This window comes from Trachypithecus francoisi, unplaced genomic scaffold (assembly GCF_009764315.1).
Source record: "Trachypithecus francoisi isolate TF-2019V2 unplaced genomic scaffold, Tfra_2.0 Contig00759, whole genome shotgun sequence".
Classification (NCBI taxonomy): domain Eukaryota; kingdom Metazoa; phylum Chordata; class Mammalia; order Primates; family Cercopithecidae; genus Trachypithecus; species Trachypithecus francoisi.
In genome coordinates, this window is record NW_022680877.1 from 30,898 (window position 1) to 50,231 (window position 19,334).

Genomic DNA, 19,334 nt, shown 5'->3' on the forward strand with positions numbered 1-19,334 from the left:
TACCCGGGAGGCTGAGGCAGGAGAATGGCGTGAACCCGGGAGGCGGAGCTTGCAATGAGCTGAGATCCGGCCACAGCACTCCAGCCTGGGTGACAGAGCGAGACTCCGTCTCAAAAAAAAAAAAAAGCTCTGCCCTAGGTCAGGTGCTAGAGTAAGTGTCCCTTGCTAGTATACAAAGCAGTGATACTTATAATATTCTTGAAGGAGGTTTCCAAATGGTATCTCATAAATATTTATTGGATGTTTAATTTTCTTTACACTGTGTTAAACACTTGGGATTCAGATATTAATGTCTCCCTAAAGGAACTCAAGCCCATGAGAGAAAGAACACAAACATAGCATTTTAAGAAAACATGGAAGTTCCCCCACATTGGGGTGTTGTGGCAACCCAGAGAATGGGAGTTTAGGCGAAGACATTGCTCCTAATGACACGGGGAACCATAAGAGGACTTGAACAGACTCATTTTCCTCCAAGGTCCCACAGAGAGGGATCCTGGGGCATGAATGGTGTAAGGCAAGGGCCAGTCTAAGGAAAGGGATTTGCTGCATCCTGGGAGAAATCTCAGCACCCCTGACAGGACATTTGGGACAGGAATGCAGGTGAGAGGAGGTTTGCAATCACTTTTATTCAATAATTGATGAGCACTCTCCTGAGAACTCCCTCAGTGCTAGACCCTGAGCTGGGCACCATGAACACAGAGATCAGTAAGACATGATCTCAGCTGTCACAGAACTCTCAGTCTAGTGACCAGCGATTCCTGAGAAGTATAGTGATGGTGGGTTCATTGGAACCAGCGGCCCATGCTGCATGGAGATGACCCCAGTGGATGGCCTGGTCTCGCTTCTGTTTTTTTCAAATAGCTGAATGACCTGTCCTGGGCCAGTGACCCTGGACTTCAGCCAGATGTCAGCATCTCAAGGTACAACCAACACCTTGGCTCCATGTTGGCTCAAAACAGTTAACACAGCCAAGGTATTCAAGGTATCAGTAGCTACTGACTATGTCCTGGCCAGCTGTGAAAAGAAAGAGGTGAGTTTAACAAGTATTCGAAAATTGTCCTTGACATAGTAATCACAGATGATCTATCTCCTGTCTGGTAATATATATATTTATTTTTTCCTTTTTTTGTGATGGAGTTTCATTTTTTTTGCCCAGGCTGGAGTGCAATGGCATGATCTCGGCTCACTGCAACCTCTGACTCCGGGTCAAGTGATTCTCTTGCCTCAGCCTCCTGAGTAGCTGGGATTATAGGCCTGTGCCACCACGCCTGGCTAATTTTCTATATTTTTAGTAGAGACGGGGTTTCACCATGTTGGCCAGGCTGGTTTCGAACTCCTGACCTCAGGTGATCCACCCACCTCGGCCTCCCAAAGTGCTGGGATTACAGGCGTAAGCCACCGCGCCCGGCCTCTGTCTGGTAATTTAAATGCTTTGCAGACTCCAAGATTCATCCATGTCCAAAATAAATTCTGTATTAATCATAGTACTAGCATTTAGAAATTGTGTATTTTATCCTCTAATATAGATTAAACACCTAAGGTGGAAAGGAGTAAAGCAGCTTCCATGAATGGAGTGAGAATGTAGGGGGGTCAGGGGCTAGAGTGTTGCCTTAAGATTCCCCAGCAGTTGCCAGTCACAATTTTTATACTCTTAGAAACAACAACAGCAACAACAAAATGACAACCTGTTTTGTTCCTCTGCCTACCCTATTCAATTCTCTACACTCTAACATCTCACTTATCGAGACAACTTGGATTCTCAATTGTTGAGCTCAACAAATGCATCTGCTGAGCCCCTGTGGGTAAAGCGTTATGCTAGTTACAGTGGGTGATACAGAGGAAGCCCAGAAGAGTCCTTAGTGACAAGAGCTTGAGATTTCTGCTCCCAGCTCAGCATGAGTTGCCTGGAGATGAGAAAATCAGTAGCTGACACCCACAGGTGCATTCTGGTGAAAGGGTTGATAATAATGAATAGTGGTTCTGACAGGCTGGGCTCTTAACCTCCCAGAGATGCTGGTCAAACAGGATCTGGAGGATCCCTGCACATAGTGTCTGACTGCCGCCTGTCATAATTGAATGTTACCAAGTCTTGGCCTGGATCCCCTCCCTTTGTTTCACTTCACAGATTACATGTTGACAGCAGGAAAATCAACAGAAAAACCATGAGGCCAGACACCAAAAGACTTAGTAATGCTGCTGGGTGGGCCATGAATTTTTAAAAACATGTGAAGGGCCTTCTCAGAAGTGAAGTTTTAGGAAATATAAAATGCATAGCTGGGATACATTACAGTGTAATGATAGAAAAAATATTGTATATAGCAGCATCTAATAAGTTCTGGAGGAAAAAATATTTTTCACATTACTCCAATTATGGCCTTATATGTCAAAAAAAAAAAAAAGAAAAAAAAACCCAAAAAAACCAAAACCCTAAGAGAACCACTGACATCCATTGGTTTTGCAGAAACAGGATACCCTTAGTGCACTTAAAGTTGGAAACATGGCTCTGCCTTTAGGGCCATGCAATGAAACAGACTGTGGTAGTTGACGTAGGAGGAGCAGAGTGGAGTTTATAACGATGGCCACAAGACGGTGAAGAAAATGCTTTGGGATTTTTAAGCAGCAGATGAGGTGACTCAGAGGAATGTTAGACAATCGCAGAAAAGCAACTTTAGCAAAGTTTTTCATTCAGTGGGCACTACATAGTTAGTCCATGCTCTGCATCCATTCTTTCACAGTCTGTCCCTTTATCGACTTGGGCCTACAATGACTTTTCTGAGAGACGAGAGGGATCAACACAACAGCACGCACACACCTGAAATAAAGAATGAATTTCTAACTTTCAGATTTAATCTCTGACCTAACCAAAGAAGTGACTACCACAGAGGTTAACTATTAACATAAATGATGCTCACAAATATGCAGATCTTATAATAACAAGGTAAAACAGCTTAAAAAGCAGATGGTAGAACTGTAGTCCAGGGACGCTAATAGAAGTGACCCATAACATTACATCATCTCCACTTCCAACAAAAATCAGGTAAAAGAAGGAAGGAGACTGGCAACCCAATGCACAGAACTATATATAACAGGCATACTATTTATTGGTTGGTTATAAACCAGTGGAAATAAATCTTTTTATATATTGACTCTCGGTTTATGTCACAGAGGCACAGCATGGAACAATAGACAACCAGACTGTAAGATAAATTCATTTGAATAAATGGACTTTTGTAAACCATTAGACAGACATTTGAGAAACCAAATTTAAAGCTGTTTGTGAGCCATGTTGCCTATCAAGGTGGAAATTCAGGAGAGATACATAATGACAAATAAATGCTTTATGTGTGTGTTTGTGACACAGTGATCTGATGCATTGGGAATGTGATCTTGTGAATCTCTCTGGTGAGCAATCCTGCCATGATTGGGCATAAAGGTCAGTAACTGAAGAGGTACCAAATGTGCTCCATGTGTCAGTTGTGACCTAAGGAACTGAAGGCTTTCACCCTCCCTTGAAGTAATGAAGCTGACACAGCAGGGGGCTGCAAATTCCACTGCAGATCAGGGTCTTGATGCTGACACACTGAAGAGTGGACTCCCACTTGAGTTACAGAGTAGGAACTACTGTTGCCTAAGGCTACTGAATATCCCGCAAACTAACCTCCTCAGCTTGCCATTATTAATTATTTTAAAGCTCTTAGAGGTCTCATCTTATACTAGATCACATCAGAAGTAAGACTAATAAGGATCAGGTACAAACTCATATTTGCTGGACATATCATTGCATATCATCCCAAAGTTTCTGGCACTACATAATGCTGGAGTAGATTCTTGAATATTAAATTTAAAACTAAGGGAGAACATTGGCTTCTAAATTTTACAACTATAGTATTACAGCTAAACACAAGTGCAAATGGGCAGCCTTATCAACTGCATGAGTAATCTTAAGGAAAACTTATTGGTGAACATACAGAACATTTCACATGCATTTGTCTACAAAGTACAAATTCTTCCCAACCTCAGAACTTGATATGGGTTAGGACATTCCTCTCCCTTGGGCTGGTGACAAAGCTCTAACTGAAATGAGAAAGATTCTTCATACCTGGTAAATATGCAAGTTTCCAAAGATATTGCGACTGGCAGAGCAAACCTGAATCCAAAAAGCATTTGTTTCTAGCAGGATATAAGATCAATATGCGGCCGGGCGCGGTGGCTCAAGCCTGTAATCCCAGCACTTTGGGAGGCCGAGGCAGGCGGATCACGAGGTCAGGAGATCGAGACCATCCTGGCTAACACGGTGAAACCCCGTCTCTACTAAAAAAATACAAAAAACTAGCCGGGCGAGGTGGCGGGCGCCTGTAGTCCCAGCTACTCAGGAGCCTGAGGCAGGAGAATGGCGTGAACCCGGGAGGCGGAGCTTGCAGTGAGCTGAGATCTGGCCACTGCACTCCAGCCTGGGCGGCAGAGCGAGACTCCATCTCAAAAAAAAAAAAAAAGATCAGTATGCAAAAGTAAATGGTATTTATGCAATTGCATGGCAGAATTTAAATGTAAAAGGAATACCATTTACAGTAATATCAAGTGTATAAAATCCATATATATGAATATGACTGAAAAGTACAGCATATTTCACAAAGAACATAGTGCAGGCCTAATAACTGGAAAGATATTGTTTGTTCATGTGTTGAACAAACAATATTGTTGAGATGTTCATTTCCTCTAATTTGATCTATGAATTCAATGCAATCCGACTCAAAATTTCAGAATGCATCGTTGGTAGAAAATGGTCAGCTGATTCTAAAATTAACATGAACTGGCTTAGCCAAAATGCCTGTTTAACGAACAGCAAAATTGGAGGGCTAGCTCCACCTGATATAAAGAACAATCATAGAGTTGTAATGGCCACAATGGATGCTTTGGCATGTGAGCAATTAAATGGATCAAAAGAAAATAGAGTCCAAATACAAGCCAATACATATATTGAGAACAGATTTTTGACAATCTTGAAAGAGCAATGTATTTAAAACTGCATAATATTTCAACAAATGATTGAGGATTTTCTTTTTTTTTTTTTTTGAGACGGAGTCTTGCTCTGTTGCCCGGGCTGGAGTGCAGTGGGGGATCTCAGCTCACTGGAAGCTCCGCCTCCCGGGTTTTACGCCATTCTCCTGCCTCAGGCTCCGGAGTAGCTGGGACTACAGGCGCCGCCACCTCGCCCGGCTAGGTTTTTTTTTGTATTTTTAGTAGAGATGGGGTTTCACCGTGTTAGCCAGGATGGTCTCGATCTCCTGACCTCGTGATCCGTCCGTCTCGGCCTCCCAAAGTGCTGGGATTACAGGCTTGAGCTACCGCGCCCGGCCGAGGATTTTCTTTTTAAGCAATGGATGTGACGTATTTGCAACCACATAAAAAATAAACAAGTAAAAAAAATTGAATTCATATGTCATATAATATATAAAAATTAGGGGTTACCAGAGGCTGGGAAGGAGATGGGGAGAAGGAAGAAAAGATATTAGTTAATGCATATAAAATATAGCTAATATAAGGAATAAGTTCTAGTATTTGATAGTATATTAGGGAGACTATAATTCAGAATAACATTGCATATTTTAAAACAACTAGAAGAATTGGAATATTCCTAACATAAAGATAAAATTTTGAGGTGACTGATATCTTACTTACACTGATTTGATCATTACAAATTGTATACGTTTATCAAAATATCACATGTATCCCTAAAATGTGTACAACTATTATACATCAATTAAAATAATGAAAAGTACCTCTTAGACAAATTAACAATGATTCCAATTCCATCAAGTATCTTTTCTGACCACAATGGTATGAAACTAAAAATTAACTACATAAGAAAACTGGAAAATTCAAAAATACATGGAAATTAAACAACATGCCTCTGAACAACTGATTGATCAAAGAACAAATCAAAAGGGAAATTTGAAAATATATTGAGGCAAACAAAAGTGAAAACAACAGCAAAAACAGCTCTAAGAGTCAAGTTTATAACCATAAATGCATACATTAAAAAAGAAGAAAGACTTCAAATATACATTATACCTCAAGAAACCAGGAAAAAAAAAAACCAACAAAATAAATCCAAAGTTCACTGAAGAAAGGAACAAAAATCAATGCAGAAGTCAATCAACTGAAGAATAGAAATACTACAGAAAAATAAAACTGAGTTGTTGTTGTTGTTGTTTTCCTTTTCGTTTTTCTTTTTCTTTCTCTTTCTTATTTTAGGAGAGACAACGTCTTACTATTCTTCCAGGCTGACTGGGAACAACTGGCCTCCAGTGATCCAACATAGGCCTCTCACGCGCAAGTTGTTTTTTGGGAAAAAGTAAAATTAACAAACACTTGGCTAAAATAACTAAGAAAAAAATAGAGAAGACTCAAATAAGTAACATTTGAAATGAAAGTGAAGGTATTACAACAGAAGCCTCACAAGTAAAAAGGATCATAAGAATCTATTATTAACAGCTCTATACCGTCAAACTGGATAGCCTAGAGTAAATGGATAAATTCTTAGAAACATACCACCTACCAGGATTGAATCAAGAAGAAACTGAAAGCCTGAACCACTAATAACAAGTAAAAGGACTGAAGAACCTCCCAACAAAGAGAAGCTCAGGACCAAATGGCCTCACAGCTGAACTCTTCCAAATATTTAAAAAAGAACCCGGGGCAGTGGCTCACGCTTGTAACCCCAGCACTTCCAAGGCCAAGGCGTACGGATTACCTGAGGTCAGCAGTTGGAGACCACCCTGGCCAACATGGTGAAACCCTGTCTCTACTAAAAAAATGTAAAAATTAACCGGGGGTGGTGGTGCGTCCGTGTAATCCCAGGTACTTGGGAGGCTGAGGCAGGAGAATCGCGTTGCAGTGAGCTGAGATGGCGCCATTGCACTCCAGCCTGGGCAACAGAGCAAGACTCTGTCTCGGGGCGGGGTGGGGGGGGGAAGAAAGAAAACGAAAACCTCTGCAAATCATAATGCATTTAGTTCACTTTCTGAGAGTGTGATTTCCTCTTCCTGTGGAAATAGCGATAATTTTTATGAGGGGTGCTGCCCGACCCCACTGGAGGAGCGGGTAAGATGAGGACTGTGCTCGGTGTTATCTCCCTACAGAACCACACAGGCTGATCGGTAATACCTGTGGCCCCTAAGTGTCCGTAAGGGGACTGGTCCCTCTACAGCATTACTTATGGCTGTGGACTCCCACTATATGGCAACAAGATGTATATGTGTGAGTAGTTGGCAAAACCATTATAGGCAACAGAAATTCAAAATGTTTCAGAACTCTAAAAAGTTCGCCTCATGTAGTATTTGGTCTATTGCAGGGGGCCCCAAGCCCCTGGGGCTGTGGTCAGCTTCCTGTCCTGGGCCTCTTAGGCACCAGGCCGCACAGCAGGATATGAGTGGCCGGCAAGCGAGCATTCCAGCCTGAGCCCTGCCTCCTGTCAGATCAGCGGTAGCATTAGATTCTCATAGAAACATAAACCCTATTGTGAAGTGTGCGTGAAAGGAATCTAGGTTGTGGGCTCCTTATGATAATCTAATTAATGCCTGATGATCTGAGGTGGAACAGTTTCATTCCGAAATGATCCTTCCCTCTTTTCAGGTCCCCCACCCCTGGTCCAAGGAAACATTGTCTTCCATGAAACCAGTCCCTGGGGCAAAAAAGTTTGGAGACTGCTGGTCTTCAGTGTCCCAAAACCCTTTTCTATGGTTCCTTCCCAAAGCCTGGAGGCTCTGAGTCCTCTCCTGTTCTTATACTCCTGTGTGTTGAGAAAAATAGCATTTCGTATGCTCTGAAGGCTCTCCAGAACATTCTTTCTAGGCTGCAGAATGGAGATTAATAATAACAGAATAATCGGCATGGCCTTGTTAGCCAATCCAAAGCCCTCTGGGCTGAAGTGGGGGTTTGTTTTTCACTTCAGGGACATCCAGCCTGGCTACCTTCCATCTCAGCATCCCCAAGCACAGACAGGAAGTGACATCACCCATTTACATGATGTCTGTCTTTGTGACCTGGGCCACTGGGTGGCTTACCTCAGAGGCGGAAATGCCAGAGATGGGTGTTCTGGGTATGATTAACAAAGGGAAAACTGAGAGCGTTCCTACTGAAGCCTCTTCTCCTTTCAGCTCCCACCCAGGCGGCCTGTCCTTACGGGCCTTGCAGCGGAGACTTGAGCCACCACCTGTCCTTACAGGCCTTGGAGTGGAGACTTGAGCCACCACCTGTCCTTACAGGCCTTGGAGTGGAGACTTGAGCCACCACCTGTCAGAGGTGGAGGCTTCACAGGCACAGCCGGAGCTGAGAACCCTGGTGCCCAATTGTCTGCGACTGCAGCTGGATCAAGGGTTTGACTGTGGCTATGGCTTAGCCAGGTGGGGCGTTTCCTCCACCACCTGCAGCTTCACAGCCAACGCTGATCCTGGGAAGCAATGGCCCCTGCAAGGTAGGGAAGGAAAGGGAACCACGAAGCTCTAATCCGGCTGTTGGTGATCATGGTGCTGTGAGGGGAGGAGGCAATGTGGTCTCTTCGTGCTTCCTCAGAGTCAGTAGAAATCCACAATGTTCCAACCCAGTGAGGTGAGCAAGAGCCTGGGGTTTAGGATCAAATCAGCTCTCAGGTCCTGAGTTTAACCCTTACTCATTATTCACCTCGGCCAAGTCATTTGTGGTGTTGGCATTTACATCTCAGTTCTGTCATCCGAGAGACCTGAAAAATAATATCTACATTCAATCATTGCTGATAACATTAATTATGATAATTTCCAAGGACTAATTCAGTTAAAATTGCTCAATAAATCTGTGAATAGATGTTATCTAATTCTGTTTTCTGGTAAGTTAGCACCTAGGAAATGACTTGACATTCGTTGTTTCAACTGAGAAAGTAACTGTTAGGATCTCTACTTTCTAGGGACCCCCTTCCTGTGTTTTCTTAGACAGTCTCTTTTGCCAGTTTTCTTCCTCTCCGTCAGCATCCCTTTTAAAGTCAATTTTCCCCTATCGAGCACTTTCAGTAACAACCTATTAGGCACATTAGTAAAAGTGCAAATCCTGGGCCCACAAGTCAGTCTCCTGACATACTGAGCTTCTTGCTCTGTTTTCTCCCCTCGTTTTGAAATAAAAGAATAAAAGGGCAACCTTCTCATGTAAAGGGTATAAATCTGTCTCTTCTACGAAACTCCATTTAGTTCATCATCTCCACCCATGTCCATGGCCATGTCTTCAGTTTTCTTCTCACAGGGATCCACTTCTGCTCAGATTTCCTTAAAACCCTGGGTCATGTTCATCCTTACTCTCCATCCCACTCAATATCTACTCCTGGAGCCCCTGGGGCTGCCTGATGCTCATCTGTCAAGTGATGTCCCCAGCTGAGGAATAAGGAGACCCATGTCCTCAGGAGGGAGGGTCACGTGATGTAACGAGCACCATCTGGATCCCCGGAGAGGCCACACGGAAGACGCTCAGTGAGTGTCGGGGGATGTGTAGTCCCTGACACGTGCCCTGATAACTTTGAGTATTTAAACTGATTTCTTCCCACTGATGTCTCTTTTGCTTCTTCATGGATTCCCACACCCCCAGTCAGGACTCATCCACCTGGCTCCAACACTCTCACCTGCTGGCTTCCCCAGGAGTCCAGAGCACTAACCAGGCTCCAGGCAAGAGGACAGAGTGAAAGCCTTTTGTTTCATTCTCCTTTACCTGGTGACTTCTCCCTGCTGTCTAACAGGGCATTTGTTTCTCACCATGTCTTCCCTCTCTCATTCATCTTATTTTTCTAAAATTTTTTTCCATTTTCAATGGACCAGATTATAATGTTAGTGATTATAATGCTAATTCACATCTTCCACATCCCTATGTAATAATTTCTTCCAATAGATTTTTATATATAAACATATGCATTTATGTCATTTGTCATATACATTATGCATATTTGGCATACATTTTTAATAAAATGTAGATATATGCTATATACATATCTGTATGATCATTTCATCAATATCCCATGTTTAGTGTATCCAATTCTTTTCTCTCATGTTCATTTAATGTTGATTTTTAGAATCTCCTCCCTCCCAAAACATAGCCTGTATCCAGTGTGATTTCCTTGCCTTTGCCTTATCTACCTGGAAGCTATTTGTGTTTATTAATCCTAAGTTTTTTGAATATGTTTGTCAACTGGATCACCTTTTCCTCCTGGCAATCTTGTCATTACTGGGTGATGCATGAAAAATCAACAATGCAGAAAATACCAAAATGTCTTTCCTGGCTTCCCTTTACCCCTTGGACTTTCTTATTTATGGCCACTTTCCTTCTCTGATGATCCTCCTGGGTGGAAGAGAAAGTCACAGTAAGATCATGGATGACAGTGAACGCTGTTGGGTGTGGTTTCATTTTCAGAGCTGGGTTTAGAGCCTCCTGGAATGAAGAACCCTCCCCAGCTGGAAGGTGATGCTCTTGAAGGCTCAACTGACAACACACATGAGCATCAAGTCATTGGCCACAGCTATGCCTCAAGTGTCCTAAAACTGAAGATGATCAAAAGAAAACTGCCATTCAGCAAGTGGAGACTGGCATGCAGATTCCCTGGCCTGCAAGCTTAGGGTACGAAGGTATTCACATCTATGGCTCTTAGCTGCCCTCACTCCTTATTTCTCTCTGTTAATGATGACAGCTTCTTCTCCCATTGCTTTTCTCTTCCCTATTTGTTCTCTCCAGCAGCTGCTGTCACCTCTGTCTGGTCTTACCTCTGTGTCCATGGGCTGCCACCCTGCCAGGTCCTTCTGGTCCCCATCGCCTGTTTGCTCTGTGAACTTTGCTCTGTTCCCACTGCTGCTGTCCTGAGAGTCCCTCTCATGGGCGCAGGAGAGCCCAGCCTCCTTGTCCCCCTCCAAGAGCATGGTGTGAGCTCTTAACCACAGGATTCTTTGCCTGGAATCACACAGCTTGAGTAATTTGCCTTTCCTCTCTGCATCCCAAACTCCATTGCCTCTTGTCACTGGGAACATTGCCTTAATACATCATTTATACACAGATTTTTCTCTTGGGACAGCTTTTGAGCAACCCAACTAAGTCAAACTTTAACTCTCCCCTTGTACATGGGAATGAGACGTGTTAAAACTGAGCACTAAGAACTCCAAGTCAAAAACTAAATTAGAACCTGGATCACAGGTGAGAATTCCCTGCTAGCCTGGAGTCAGCTGTGTCTTCAGCTCTAGATGGGCAACCTTATGTCAACGTGGATGAAGTTTCCAGAGACTCAGTGTCTGCTCCTCATGGACTCACTTAGCTGACATTAACTGGAGAACATTTATGACATTCCAAAGGGACTTCAGCCAAAGGGTAGATGCAGATAGCAGGGCAGGACTTTGAACCGCATAGACCATGAGGTACATTCTCACCTCTGTCCTTTTTATTCACATACCTACTTCTTTTTTTTTTTTTTTTTTTTTTTTTGAGATGGAATCTCGCTCTGTCGCCCAGGCTGGAGTGCAGTGGCCAAATCTCAGCTCACTGCAAGCTCCGCCTCCCGGGTTTATGCCATTCTCCTGCCTCAGCCTCTGGAGCAGCTGGGACTACAGGCGCCCGCCACCTCACCCGGCTAGTTTTTTTTTTGTATTTTTTAGTAGAGACGGGGTTTCACCGTGTTAGCCAGGATGGTCTCGATCTCCTGACCTCGTGATCCGCCTGTCTCGGCCTCCCAAAGTGCTGGGATTACAGGCTTGAGCCACTGCGCCCGGCCTCACATACCTACTTCTACAAGCTCAGTTAGAGTCTAAAACACAACTCAGGTGACTCTTGAGGACAGAGAAATAAGACAGCATTTAGTGAATTAACTTTGAGAAAAGTGAGTCCAGGGGCCAGCTTTATGTCCACATGAGATGATAGACAATAATCTATCTGTAGGACAGACTTTGCCTCAGACCAGCCCAAGTGAGAGATTTAACTGAAATTGTCAGAAGAAAGACTAAAATCCATAGAGCCACAGAGAATGAAGGCGATCCTGAGAGAAATGAGGATAGGAAAGAACATGACGGGAAATTGGTTTGGTTCATTCATTGTCTCTAAATCCTGCGACCATATAATAAGCACCTGGTGAGATTTCAATAAAGATGAATGCCTTGAACTGACATCTTGAGATTTTCACTTAAATGGTCTGGGGTGTGATTTGAGCATCAGTACCTTTAAAAAAACTTCCATGATATTCTAATATACAACTGAAGATGACAAGGACCACTGGTTTACTCTGACCTCAGGTTTTCAACATGGAGATGACCACATGTGTGGCTACTCCACACAAATGCTGAGCATCCATCAGACATTGATGGGATCTGTATTCACCTCTCAACAGTAGTATTTGTAGAACGTAGAAAAAAATTAAAAAGAAAAACAAGAAAATAGATGGATTAGACCTATAGTCTCTCTACTTAAAGCACACTTGCTTAATTTTGAATACAAGTAAAATAAGAAATAGTCATTATATTGAAACTCAGTATACAGAAAACAATACCTCGTATATTACACATATTCAAATTTAGTATTTTCTTTTCAATTTTATTTTATTGTGTTTTATTTTTAAGACAGAGTCTCACTCTGTCATCCAGGCTGGAGTGCAGTGGTGCAGTCTCGGCTCACTGCAACCTCCATCTGGCAGCTTCAACAATTCTCATGCCTCAGCCTCCTGAGTAGCTGGGATTACAGGTGCATGCCACCACACTTGGCTAATTTTTGTATTTTTTAGTAGAGGCATGGTTTCACCATGTTGGCAAGGCTGGTCTTGAACTTCTGGCCTCAAGTGATCCATTCACCTCGGCTTCCCAGAGGTGGGATTTAGGCATGAGCCATCATGCCCAGCCTTCTTTTCAATTTTAAAATAAATTCTGCAGTTTACATTTCCACACACTGATTCCACAGCCCATTAATGGATTTAGCACTGCAATGTAAAAATTCTGCTTTGCTCAATTCTTGACATTCAGTCAAATCCTCAAAGATAACTCGTATGTCTCACTCCACTAGAGAGACTATAATAATTAAAAACTGAAACTCGGCGGGGTATAGTGGCTCATGCCTCTAATTCCAACACTTTGGGAGGCTGAGGGGGGTGGATCACCTGAGGTCAGGAGTTTGAGACCAGCCTGGCCAACATGGTGAAACCCTGTCTCTACTAAAAACACAAAAATTAGCTGGGCGTGATGGCACGTGCCTGTAATCCCAGCTACTCAGGAGGCTGAGGCAGGAGAATCACTTGAACCCGAAGGCAGAGGTTGCAGTGAGCTGAGATCACACCACTACACTCCAGCCTGGGTGACAGAGCGAGACTCCATCTCAAAAAAAAAAAGACATAATAATAATAAAACTGAAACTCAGGAAGAGATGATACATGAATAGTTTTTTTATGCTACCCTTGACGTTGGCATAAAATTCTAAAAAGAAATCTTTCCCAACAAACCTTTTGGGAAAAGGGAGAGGAGAATGCACTAAAACACAAACTAATCCTTTTCACTTTCTACTTCAGAGTTTTGTTGATCAGATATTGAGAATATTTCTAGAAATGCCTTAAGGTATAACCAGGTGTGGAATCAGCTTCAGGGAATTAGGGATAATAAGTTGGGCCATGGTTACAATCTCCACCCTTCCTTTGTAATTCCATTTGACTCTTTCCTTTTCCTTTTTTTCTGATCCATTTTGGAAGAACACATATTTCTTTTGTCTTTTTCTCATTTTTTATTTTAACCAACAAAACAAGCAGCAGTGACATCATCTTTCTTTGTCAAAGCTCATTCCTATCCTAGCCAAGGTGACCCAGCAACCTCCAGTGACTGTCGAGAACTCCAGATTGGAGAATTTACTCTCCCTTCTCTCCAACTTACTGAAGGGGCCTTCGTGCGTGGGTTCCAGTTTCAGGGTTGTCAATAGCAAGTCATGTGGCTTTAGTTAAGTCAGCCCCGTGGCATCACTGCTCCTCTGTTGTAAAAGGCAGAACTGGACGTGGATGTGGTCTGAAGTCCTTCCTGTATCTCACATCCAGGGTTCTTCCCATGGCCCTGCCCACCCTTCCCTAAGAGACTGGGACATGGAGTTGTAAGGGGGTGGGTTTCTCTGCAAAAGGCCCTTTCCTTCTGCAGCCCTCTGTTTCTGAGCTTTCATGGTTGATGCTGAGAACATCCTCACTGAGAGCTCTCAGTGATAGCTTGTCACAGAGTGAAAAGCTATCACTCTGCTCCTTATACATTGGGAATCAGGAGGAAAGGGGCTGCTGGTTGGGCAGAGCTAGGGTCCTTATATCCTTCATCTCATGCTGACTGGAAGTTCAGGGGCATTTACTTTTCACTTGTGGATGGCACTTGCCATTCACCCAGCCTGAGGCTCACCCTTCAGCTCATCCTCCTAGCAGGAGCTCAGTTTGCCCGGGCTATAAACACTTAACTGTCCCTCTAGACTCAGCCATCAGCAGGACCTGACAAAGATGCCCATTTGATCTTTCCTTCTCTTTCTCCTGCAGATACTAAATGCTGCTGGAACAATGAAAAGAAAGAACAGATGTCACAAAAAGCATTTTCATTTGATGAAAAAAACTTAAAGAGTAAAGCAATTGAAAGCTCAACACAACACGGGAGGGATCCGTGGCTGAAGATTGTATTTCAGAACCACTGACTGCTCTTGACAATTGTTAACCCACTAGGCTCCTTTGGTTAGAGAAGCCACAGTCCTTCAGCCTCCAATTGCTATCAATACGTAGGAAGACCACAGCTAGATGGACAAACAGCGTGGAGAGCCCTTAGCCCTGCTCCTCTCAATTCCATCCTGTAGAGAACAGGAGTCAGGAGCTGTTGGCAGGAGACAGCATGTCACACGGGACTCTGCCAGTGCAGAATATGAACAATGCCATGTTCTTGTTAAAAATGCTTAGCTTGAGTTTCATAGGAGGTAATCATCAGACAGACAACTGCAGAGTGTAGAATACTGAGCAGGACAACTGTCCTTCACACAGTCCATGTCACCATGAATCACACAATAAAAAGGAGAAAGACATTTTGGGTTCAAAAAAAGTAAAAAGATAATGTAGCTACATTTCTTTTTTTTTTTTTTTTTTGAGACGGAGTCTCGCTCTGTCGCCCAGGCTGGAGTGCAGTGGCCGGATCTCAGCTCACTGCAAGCTCTGCCTCCCGGGTTCACGCCATTCTCCTGCCTCAGCCTCCTGAGTAGCTGGGACTACAGGCGCCTGCCACCTCGCCCGGCTAGTTTTTTGTATTTTTTAGTAGGGACGGGGTTTCACCATGTTAGCCAGGATGGTCTTGATCTCCTGACCTCGTGATCCGCCCGTCTCGGCCTCCCAAAGTGCTGGGATTACAGGCTTGAGCCACCGCGCCCGGCCTAGCTACATTTCTTTAGTTATTTTGAACCCAAAGTATCTCCTCATCTTTCTGTTGTTGTCATTGATGCTGGGGACATGGACTTGTTTGTAGAGGACAGGTCAGCTGTCAGCTCAATGTTCTACATTTTGAAGTTGTCCAAAATGTCCTCATGATTAAATTCAGCCTAAATGTTTTGCCAGGAACACTGCAGAGTCACTACTGAGAGTTTCCTACCTTAGCCCATCTGCAGGCAGAGAAGGTCCAGTTTGTCCATCACCATTTTCGTGATACTAGGACTGGTCACTTGGTTAAGGAGGAATCTAGGAGACCTGTCCCTTTTAGAGACACCTTATTTTTAATGAAGTAGTTGGGAAAATGGTTTTTAAAGTATAAGTGTCCTGTATTCCAATGATCATCTTCTAAATATTTTATCATTCACTAATCTTTCCTTCTCTTTCTCCTGCAGATACTAAATGCTGCTGGAACAATTGCCCGTGTCAATTATTGCCTGCCTGTCAACAATTGCCTGCCCGTGTCAATTATTATATTCATATCTCTACACTGGAAATTTTCTATTTCAGTTTTTACTATATCCTTATTTTTGCTAGTTTTTGTTGTTGAAAAAAACATTTCCTGTCTGGGTTTTAATTTTTGTCGAAAGTTAACTTTGGACTGGCGAATTGTTTTTTACATTCAGTGTTATGATCTTTTCTTATGTTGATTGGTTTTGGTAGGTAATGATACAAATTAATAAGAACATTTTTATTTCCGTGTTTATTTTCTAAATGCTTTCACATTGTAGGCTACGTTTATCATATGTAGCAGATTGTATTTACTATATTTCTTTGTTCTAGTTATTTGTATTCTTTAATAGTGTGTGTGTGTGTGTGTCTGCGTGTGCCTTTGGCATTTAGGAAGGGTTGTATAGGTCATGTTTAATATTGCACTAAAATGTTTTTGATAGTTTTTCCCCTTTGAAGTAGACACACTTCTAATATTTGGTTTATACGTTTTAAATTATAATTTTCAACATCAAATATTTCCATATGACAGTCAATTACATGATTTGTTTTCTTTTCCCTATCTTCTTTACCTGCCACTTCTCATAATAGTAGATAGAGATGAAGATGAAGAGAGAGGAGAGAGAGAGAGAGAGGAGACAGGGAGAGAGAGAGGAGACAGAGAGAGAGAGAGAGAGAGAGAGAGAGAGAGAGAGAGAGAGAGATTGAGATTGATTTTAAGGAATTGGCTCATATAATTGTGGATGCTTGGTGAGACCAAATCTGATGAGGTAGACGAGCAGGCTGGAGACTCCGGGGAGAGTTGCAGTTCAAGTCTAAAGGGAATCTGCTGGCAGAATTCCTCCTTGTTAGGGGGAGGTCAGGTTTTATACTATTAAGGCCTTCACCTGACTAGATGAGGCCAACTCACACTGTGGAGGGTCATCTGCTTTACTCAAAGTCCGCTGATTTCAATGTCTCATTTCATCAAAAAACACCTTCACAGAAACATCAGAATAATATCTGACCAAATATCTGGGCACCATGGCCCAGCCAAATTTACACATACAATTAAGCATCACAACATATAATATAGAAAATGTAGAAAATCAAAGACCAAAGAACATCTTGAGAGAAGCTAGAGAAAGAAAACACCTTACCTTAGAAGAACAAGGATGAGTATTACATTAGACTTCTCTTCAGAAACCATGCAAGAAAGAACAGCATGCAGCTGTATATTTACTGTTGGAGGAAAAAGAACCCTGTTAACCTAGAATTCTGTAGAATTACCCTTCAAACGTGAAGGAGAAATAAAGACCTCCTTGACAAACAAAAAGTGAGGGAATTTGTCACCAGTAATTTTGTCTTCCATGAAAGGTTAAAAGAAGTTCTTCAGAAAGAAGAAAAAAAACACAAAGGTGGCCAGGAGCGGTGGCTCACGCCTGTAATCCCAGCACTTTGGGAGGCCGAGGCGGGCGGATCATGAGGTCAGGAGATCGAGACCATCCTGGCTAACACAGTGAAACCCCGTCTCTACTAAAAATACAAACAAAAACTAGCTGGGCGAGGTGGCGGGCACCTGTAGTCCCAGCTACTCAGGAGGCTGAGGCAGGAGAATGGCGTGAACCCAGGAGGCGGAGCTTGCAGTGAACTGAGATTGCGCCACTGCACTCCAGTCTGGGCCACAGAGCGAGACTCCATCTCAAAAAAAAAAAAAAAAAAAAAAAAACACAAATGTTAGAGACATGGCTACAGGAAGGAAGGAGGTTAGAGAAGGAATAAATGAAAATAAAATAAAATATTTTATTATGTTTATTCTTAATTCATATAACCGTCTGTCAAAATAAGAAAAACAGCAATAATAGATTGGATGATTATACATTATTAATACATCAAATGAATGATAGCAATGTTTTAAAGGGTGGTAAGGGCCGGGCACGGTGGCTCAAGCCTGTAATTCCAGCACTTTGGGAGGCCGAGACGGGCGGATCACGAGGTCAGGAGATTGAGACCATCCTGGCTAACACGGTGAAACCCCGTCTCTACTAAAAAATACAAAAAACCAGCCGGGCATGGTGGCGGGCGCCTGTAGTCCCAGCTACTTGGGAGGCTGAGGCAGGAGAATGGCGTGAACCCAGGAGGTGGAGCTTGCAGTGAGCTGAGATCTGGCCACTGCACTCCAGCCTGGGCGACAGAGCGAGACTTTGTCTCAAAAAAAAAAAAAAAAAAAAAAAACCAATAAAATAAAGGGTGGTAAGAAGGAATTAGGAATTTTGTTTTTAAGGTACCCGCATGACCCATGAAGCATCATAGCATTACTTTAAGTTGATTTAGATTACTTGTAAGTATATATGGCAAGCAATAGGGTGAAAACAAAAACAACATTTTTCTTTTAAGAAATGGAATTCGTATTGTAAGAGAGAAGAAAAAAATGGGATCATATAACATGTTCAGTTATAGCCAGAGAAGGTAGAAAAAGAGTAAAAGACACAAAAGGAAACAATGAAGAAAGTAAAAAAATAGAAACAGTTATACATATGGTACATATTAATCCAATGATATCAATAATCACTTTAAATGTGAATGGTCCAAGTACACCAATTAAAAGACAGAGACTGGCAGAATGGAAAATGAGGTCCAACTATATGTTGTCTACAACGAACCTACTTTAAATAAGAAGGCACAGAGATATTAGAAGTGAAGAGATGGAGAAAGATATATCATACTCATTGTAATCAAAAGAAAATTGGAGTAGTAGCTGGGTGCCGATGCTCACACTTGTAATCCCAGCACTTTGGGAGGCTGAGGCAGGTGGATCACTTGAGGTCAGAAGTTCAAGACCAGCCTGACCAACATGGTGAAATCCCATCTCTACTAAAAATACAAAATTGGCCGGCTGTGGTGGTGCATGCCTTTAGTCACAGCTACTTGGGAGTCTGAGGCAGGAGAATCGCTTGAACCTGGGAGATGGATGTTGCAGTGAGCTGAGATTGCACCACTGTACTCTAGTCTGGGCATCAAGAGTGAAACTCAGTCAAAAAAAAAAAAAAAAAACTAGAGTAGCTATATTAATTTGAGATGGAGCTGACTTCAGAGGGAGGAAAATCATGGGAATAAAGACAGTCATTATATAACGACAAAGAGGTCATTTCTCTAAGAAGATATGGCAATCATTAAATGATATGCACCTAACAACAGAGCATCTAAATATCAGGGGGAAAAGCTGTTAGAACTTCAAGGACAAATAGACAGATTCACTATTGCAGTGAAAGACTTCAGCTTCAATAATTGACAGATCCAGCAGGCAGGAAATCAATAAAGATAAAGTGAAACTGGACACCACCATCAGTCACCTGGATCCAACCGACTTTTTAGATTACTTCATCCAACAAGAGCATAATACATATTCTTTTTAGGGTCACATGGAGTGTTCACCAAGATCCACCACATTCTG

General features: G+C 42.6%; 2 long non-coding RNA genes across 2 annotated transcripts; one reads left to right on the forward strand and one right to left on the reverse strand.

Moving 5' to 3' along the window:
* Nucleotides 1-6,290: 6,290 nt before the first annotated feature.
* On the reverse strand, nucleotides 6,291-15,095 carry LOC117088434. Its single transcript, XR_004439228.1, has 3 exons — nucleotides 15,003-15,095; nucleotides 9,644-9,646; nucleotides 6,291-6,303 (listed from the first exon to the last, which is right to left on the reverse strand). It is a non-coding gene; the product is annotated as an uncharacterized LOC117088434 (long non-coding RNA).
* Nucleotides 8,078-15,074, forward strand: LOC117088445. The gene is made up of 4 exons (XR_004439233.1): nucleotides 8,078-8,476; nucleotides 9,271-9,494; nucleotides 10,426-10,629; nucleotides 14,528-15,074. It is a non-coding gene; the product is annotated as an uncharacterized LOC117088445 (long non-coding RNA).
* Nucleotides 15,096-19,334: the final 4,239 nt, after the last annotated feature.